This window comes from Mustela putorius, unplaced genomic scaffold, assembly GCF_011764305.1.
Source record: "Mustela putorius furo isolate JIRA1106 unplaced genomic scaffold, ASM1176430v1.1 tig00003845_pilon_pilon_pilon, whole genome shotgun sequence".
NCBI classification, from domain to species: domain Eukaryota; kingdom Metazoa; phylum Chordata; class Mammalia; order Carnivora; family Mustelidae; genus Mustela; species Mustela putorius.
Genome location: NW_025421998.1, coordinates 36,932,087 through 36,939,493, shown reverse-complemented (window position 1 = coordinate 36,939,493; position 7,407 = coordinate 36,932,087). Strand labels below are relative to the sequence as shown.

The following is a 7,407-nucleotide window of genomic DNA, read 5'->3' as shown; positions in this document are numbered from 1 at the left end:
ATTTTGAACTTAACACAGAATGCTACATTTTACTATATATTCTGTATGAAAATATAAGAATTTATTTCCTTAGAAGATTTTTAGTGTTAAGTGAAAAAGTATGGAAATTAAGAAATTAATCTCTTTCGATTTTAAATTGGAATATAAGTATTAGCATGAAATCAAAATTTATTTTCTCTTTGGGAAAAAAAAAAGTATTTTGCACCCTCCCACTGAAATATCCTTGAAGCAATGACAATTCAGTAGCAGTAAGTGTACCTCCCATTCACACGGTGGTCTCTAAATATGATTTCTCAGTAGAAGGAACCAGGGAACCAGGGTTCTTAGGAGAAATCACTGAATCCAGGTCTGGAAGAGGAAATACATAAGATGAACCTGGGCCATCTTATTCCAGAGAATAAGGAAGCTATTTGAATCATGTCACAAAAACAGGAGAGTAACATTAAGGGCCTTTCAGTGATCTAAAATAGGGTGATATGAACATAAAAACAAATAATGACTGGAATATATATGAATATATTAAAATGAATACAGAATGAGTTAATAATTACACAAATTACACACCTCCTTGGTCACTTTTGGAGGTTGTTAGGGAACTCTCTCATTACTTTGAAAAATGATAAATTAAAAGAAAGAATAAAGCATTTATTCTATTTTGTTTATCCTTAAAATTTTGCCAGGAAACTAAATAGTGTATGAAAGTCATTCACAGAGAATCTCAATCACACACACACACTGAAATGTTAGAAGGGAGCTCTCATGAAAGTGTACATCTGGGCAATGATCATCCTTGGATGCTGAAATCAAGACATGAAAGGTTGATGCAGGAATTAGGCTATGTCTCTGAATCCATGGATAATTTTAACATTAATAAAAATGTGCCACCAGATATTATTTACTTCTTGATATGATGCAGTAAGTATTACACACCTACTCCCCATGAAGGACTCTTGAAGAAAGAAAAAGGAAAACAATGAAGTTAACCAAACCTTTAGATCTTACTATCATATTGCCAGATCATGAGGTGATACTGGGGATGAAGGCACAATTTACAAGAAACCAGGGAAGGTCAATCAGCCAAATCCATAATGTTGGACACTGTATAGGACAGATACGTTAGGTTCTCCAAGAAACTACTGACATTTTTAAAAGGAGTGGGAGGAGGAATGCTTTTATAGCTTTTATATGGGATGTAACCAAAAAGCAGCATTAACATTAAAAGGTTTTTGTTGAGTAAGGCCTGCATTTGGACTACTTTTGGTGGGTTTTGAGAATGATCGTAGCCGAAGGATCTTATGTGCTCGGGGACTGTCCAGTGAGTGATTCGGAGCCTTTGAGAATTCTGGGGGTTCTTGGTTTATAGGGAAGTTTGATTTGGTATTTGCTGCCTTTAACTTCCCTGCAGCCAAAGCCCTCAGGGGGATTGCTCACCCTACATTCAGCGTACAGCTGTAGCTCTCTGTTCAGGTTGGGTAGGAATTCGAGCCTTCAGAAAACAACTTTTTAATACCCCAAATGTCTGCCATTTTATTTTAATGAGGAAATATATAAACCTGGCATAGGTCATCCTGCCATCTAAGGGAAATTCCTTCTTGCCACAGCCAGTCTGAAGACAAGTCACTGCTGTGGTTTCACCAGACAGACTGATTAAAAGGAATGTCTCATTGTGGGACACAAAAAAAGACACACAAAAATGGGCTGGCTTTTAATAAAATAGCCTTTTATTGAGAAAAAAAAATTACTCTGGACCACCACTCATTCCTCCTCTAGGCACACACACTGTCACATGTTGAAACCCAGAAACTGCAATGGAGCCTTTCAGATTGCTTGGATCACAGTATCTCCAAGTATACATGCTCTCTGCCAACAATCTTGGAGACATTTATTTAATGATATTATTCAGTAAGAGAATGTCCTCTAGAGTGTCTGCCCATGTATTATTATAGTGGCTGCACAAGCTTATCTTTATAGGCTTCATATTCCTAGTAAAATATAGGTCTTGTGAGAAAACAAGCAAAGGTAGAAAAGTGAGAAAACAAGCAAAGGTAGAAAAGTACAGCTTATAGTTTTAAGATATTCTTTGTCTAGATATTCTGTTTTAAGACTAGAATGGAGGCAAGCAAATGAAGGAATTGGAATCATCCCAAAGCATTTCTCCCTTCACTCTGTATTCAATTTGTCACCAAGTATATGTATTCAAGTCTACGGTAATGCTGCTATCTTATTCCAGGAAAATTAAAACATTGTCCCAAGTTGCCCTTCTGCCTCTTTGCTCCCTATCCAGTCATCCACACTGATGCCACAGTATCAGGTTACTCCTTTTAAAACTCTTCAGTGGTTCCCACTGAATCTTCATGTTAACTGTCCAAGCTCCTAGTGTGCCATTTAAGACTTCTTACAAGTGGACCATGACATTCCTCTCCAGATTTATCTCCCCCATTCTACCATCACCTATAAGCTACAATTCAGTTGAACTAAATTATGGTCAATTTCCAAAGTATGTCATATTATTTTGGGGTTTTTGTTGTTGTTGTTTGTTGTTGTTTTTTTTTTTGTTTTTTGTATCGTAGCGAACAAATTTTGCATGAGAACAATCCAGGGAGTCAGGCATATGGCAGGTTACTATGCCTCATGCCCAGGAGTTTTGATTTAGTTGGTTTGAGTTGGCAAAGATGTACATTACAATGACTCCAGCTGATGAGGAGGTATACATGTGTCATACTTTGAGGAACACTATTTTATGCCCTTGTAAGTTTTTTTTTCCTTTTCCTTTGAAAAAAATATCTTTCCTTCCTAACCTCTTGACAAGCTGAATCTTCTGGACCTACCTCAAGTAGGTTTAATCATTTGCCCTGTGGGCTTGGCTGTATCTAGTACAGCTTCCTGGTTGCACTAATACAGCATATAGTTATTTTCCAAGGAGTTTTATTGTTAGGATGTTCAAGTTTTTCATGCAAAATTAGTAGATTATATTTTGATTTTAAAATGTGTCATTATACATATTGTATACTATATAAAAAATTAAAAGTATATAAAAGGATAAAAATTAATGATCCAGAATTTCAGCACTAGGTGATTATCAACCACATTTCTGTTTCTTTGAAGTGGAAGTAGCTTAGTCAAGAGGTATAAACATGCTAATGGTCTCAGTATATACTTACCAATTACATTACAAAATTATATCAGTTTATCACCATCTAAGAATCTAAGAATATATGCAAATGCCCAACACACTGGGTTTTAAATGAACAGAAAAACAAATCCCTCTTTGTCATAATAAAATGGTATCTCATCATTACTGTAATTGATATTTCCAGGATTGTTGCTAAGGTTGAACCTTTAAAAATTTTATGTTTTCTTTCACTAAATGTTAATACTTCCCTTTAAACTTAGCTTAAAATTTTTAACATAAAAATAGAGCTTACATTATACAATTTAATTTTAATCATGAAAGTTTTCAAATATACAGAAAAGTACAGAAAACTATATAATCAACCTACTTTAAAAAAACATGATAGGAGTTTCCCAAGTCTGTTTCAGGTGCTTTTTCTATTTTAACAGAGCTCAAGACTCAAAATGCACCTCTTTCTTATTTCCCCTCACTTTCATGAGAAGCAACTGCTTTCCTGATGTTGGAGTGTATACTTTCTGTGCATATTTTAATGCTTGTATTATAAATATAATAACCCAGAGCAATATGAAGTATTATTCTATGTGTTTTAAAGTTACTTATATGGTGTCAAACCGTGTGTATCCATTGCCATCATGCCTTTTCACTCTTAAGTTTTGGACATACTCTATAAATCTATCTTGTTTCATGAAGATCTGCCACATTTATTTTCTGGTATTCCATTACATAAATATAGCACAGTGCGTTCATTTCCCTGTTGATGGATATTTAATTTAGTCCCAAATTTTGGTTATAACAAATAATAATATTTATATACATTGCTCATTGAACATATATGTGTATGTGAAAGTGAAATTGCTAAAGACGGATTCATTAGAGCTACTATATTTTGCCAAATTGCTCTCCAAATATTTGTAGTCATCAATGTCTAAGAATTTATATTTCAAGTTTTTCACAACATTGTGCATTACTCAGGTCTTTATTGCCATTCATATAAGTGAGAATTTGTACTTCATTACTGCTCTCATTTTTACTTTCTTGATTAGTAATGGGATTGAGATTTTTTTTTTAATGTTTTCTTGGCTATTCTCCTTCTTATATAAATTGCCACTTTATACTCCTTTCTCACTTTTCCATTTGGCTCTGTGTCTTTTATTGTTAACTTACGTATTTTTTTAGGCATCCTGAGTAAGAATTCCTTGTTAGTTATATGATTTACAGATACTTTCTTCCAGTTTGTGGAAAAAGTGATGTTATTTGGTTTTTCCTCTGCCTGTTGGATTATGATCTTACATTATTGCATGAAATGTGAGAAAGCCGCATTAATTTAGTAGTTTCTCAACTCTTAAATTGATTATGTGACCTTGTTACAGGAAAGCTCAGAGTATGATAGTTGTGGCAAAGTCCAGTAGATCAGGAGATACTTCCTCAGTAAAACACAGTAACATTTGAACAAAGAGGTAAGAAAGGTTTTATGTGCAATAATAAATATTATATTGAATATAAAAAGCAGTATTAGAAGAAATATTGGCTAAGAATTTATCCAAACTCATTAAAATACATATGACTATACATTCAAAAAGCTCTATATATCCCAAACAGAACAGAAAGCTAAACAAACAAAACACAACTGGGCACATCATAGGCAATCTTCTGCAAGCTAAAAACAGACTGACAATCTTTGTATACCTAGAAAAACAGACATAATACTTCCAAATAAGCATCAAAAAGACTAATGATGGACATTTCAACAGGAACTATGGAAGTCAGAAAATGAAAGATTAACATTTGAAAGCACTAAAGGAAAACAAACAAACCCTGCAAACTGATAGTTTATATCCAGTAAAAAATCCCTCAAAATCGAAGGAGAAGTAAAGATGTTTACAGTTAAACACAGCTGAGAGAACTTGTTGCCAGCAGATCTCCACTACAAGAAACATTTCTGGGAGTTCTGAAGGAAAATGATCCCAGATGGAAGCACATAACTGCAAAATGGAATGAGAGCACTTGAAGATGTAAACATGGAAAACTAGAAATGAGCCTGGAGTGGGAACGTGACCCATGGATGGTATGCTGCCGCCAGGTTGCAGTGAGCTGCACCAGAAGGTGACCTTGGGGATGACCCGCTGCCTAGAATCTTCCCCAGGTGTGACAGAAGTCACTACTATAGAAAAGCCACCTGCCAAGTGTCATAGGATTTCCTCAGGGGAACAAAAACAATAACCATGTGCTACCTGAGAATGTGATGCATATTTATCTGATGACCAGTGGCCTGCACATGACATGGAATGTGAAGCCAGATGAGCACACTATTCCACTGGGCAGCATGGCAAGTGACTGCATCGCAAACCTGACTCAACCCAACCAGTCTTCTGAGTATTCAACCCCCTAGTGCACCAACTCTGGCAGACCTGGAAGTTGATGCACCTGAAGCTGGTGAGAACCAGCGAGAAAAAACTCACTTTGATTCTCCCAGTGTGGCTTTTGAGCAGGATCCTTGCAATATGAATGAGGAGGTTTGCCTCATCTACAAAAGAGGAAAACTAACATTCATGAGACCCTGAGATCTGGTTCCTGGATAGAGCATTATCCTGCATTTTCTCACAAATACCTTTACCACTTACTCTCGCCTTATTATCATGCACCTGGGCTTGCCGCAGTGGTAATATGCCTTCCCCAGCTATGGCATTAGTTCACAGGCCAAAAATTGGTTCAACATGTATAAACCTATCACCTGCAACCCAAACCTCCTTGCAGAAGGGACCAATTCCTTTGCGAACAAGCTGGATCCCAGAAAAGTATTCAAAAGCAAGAAAAACACCTTACTCCCTAAAAACAAAGGGCTTATCCAGCCTGCAGGTGGCCAGAAAGGGCCCTCAGGTCCTCCCTCCTCCTCTAAATCCTCTTTTAGCCCTGGAAACCCTGTCCAAAAATGAGCATCCCCACCAGCCCCACGGTGATGATTTCCATGGACAGATGGCCCAAGCCTCAGATTCTGCATGTGGCACCACAGGCCTTTTCCTATATAAGTGAAGCCAAATCCTAGGCCTTTTACTCCCACTGTCATTAGCCAGGAGTTCAAGGGCATAGTCAGGTCTCCCTTATCCTTTCCCAGCCCCTGCCTCTGAAAACTGTGGAGAGGGGCACCTCGTTGGCTTAGTCATTAAATGCCTGCCTTTGGCTTAGGGCATGAGCCCAGGGTCCTGGGATAGAGACCTGCATCGGGCTCCCTACTGTGTGGCAGGAAGCCTGCTTATCCCTCTCCCACTCCCCTTGCTTGTGTTCTTTCTCTTGCTGTGTCTCTTTCTGTCAAATAAATAAATAAAATCTTAAAAAAAAAAAAGTTGAAAGCTGTGGAGAGTTTCAGAACTTGTCTAAGTAACTAAGTAGATCTGTTAAGAACTTTCCTCTCTTTCCACCCCCAACCCTCTACACCCTTCAGCGTGATTAGAGAAATCACCCAGAAAAACCATTGGTTTTGAGCCATGAGGCATTAACTGTGCTGTTCAACTGGTAACCACTGGCCACCCATGGCATATTTAAACTATATTAAAAGTTCAGTCCTTCAACTACATTAGCTAGTGTTAACCACTTATGTGGTTAGTAGATTCTATATTAGACAACACAGACCTAATTGAACATTTCCATCATCACAGAAAGTTGTGTTGGGCAGCACTGCATTAGAATATTTTCATACTGCCCTTTCTCAGTTTGTTTTTGTTAGAGAATGGAGATTCCTTAACCTGATGGTTCATAATGTTCCATAAAATTCTTAAAGATACAATCGTATATGTTCTTTTTATTTTTATTTTAAGGAATTCTTACTCTACTCCTTTTTCAGTTTCCTGTAGTTTGTTTTTTCCAGTAAATAACAGAACAAAACAAAAACCTACAAAATTATAAATGAACATTCTGTTTAAAACCATTAACTATTATATCTTATGCATATAAAATCTTATATTTAAAATATAGGAAATTGATGGCACCAAAGGTGTTTTGGTTAATGGAATTAAACTATTTTAGTTTCTTGTATGCTTTGGGAAGTATTATAACTCACCATGTAGAATTCATATGGTGATATTAAGAGTAATCAATGAAATAACAAATATATGTATATATATATATATATATATATATATATATATATATATATAAAAACCAATAGAGGAAAGAAGGAATAAAAAACGGAACGATGATTAATCCAAAGGAAGGCCAGAAAAGAGAAATGAAGAAACAAAAAATGAAACAATTAGAAAACCATGATAAGATGGTTGACT

General features: G+C 36.2%; 1 pseudogene; it reads left to right on the top strand.

The window, feature by feature from the left end:
* The first annotated feature begins 3,060 nt into the window (after positions 1-3,060).
* LOC123387008 lies at positions 3,061-6,421 on the top strand (annotated as a pseudogene).
* Positions 6,422-7,407: the final 986 nt, after the last annotated feature.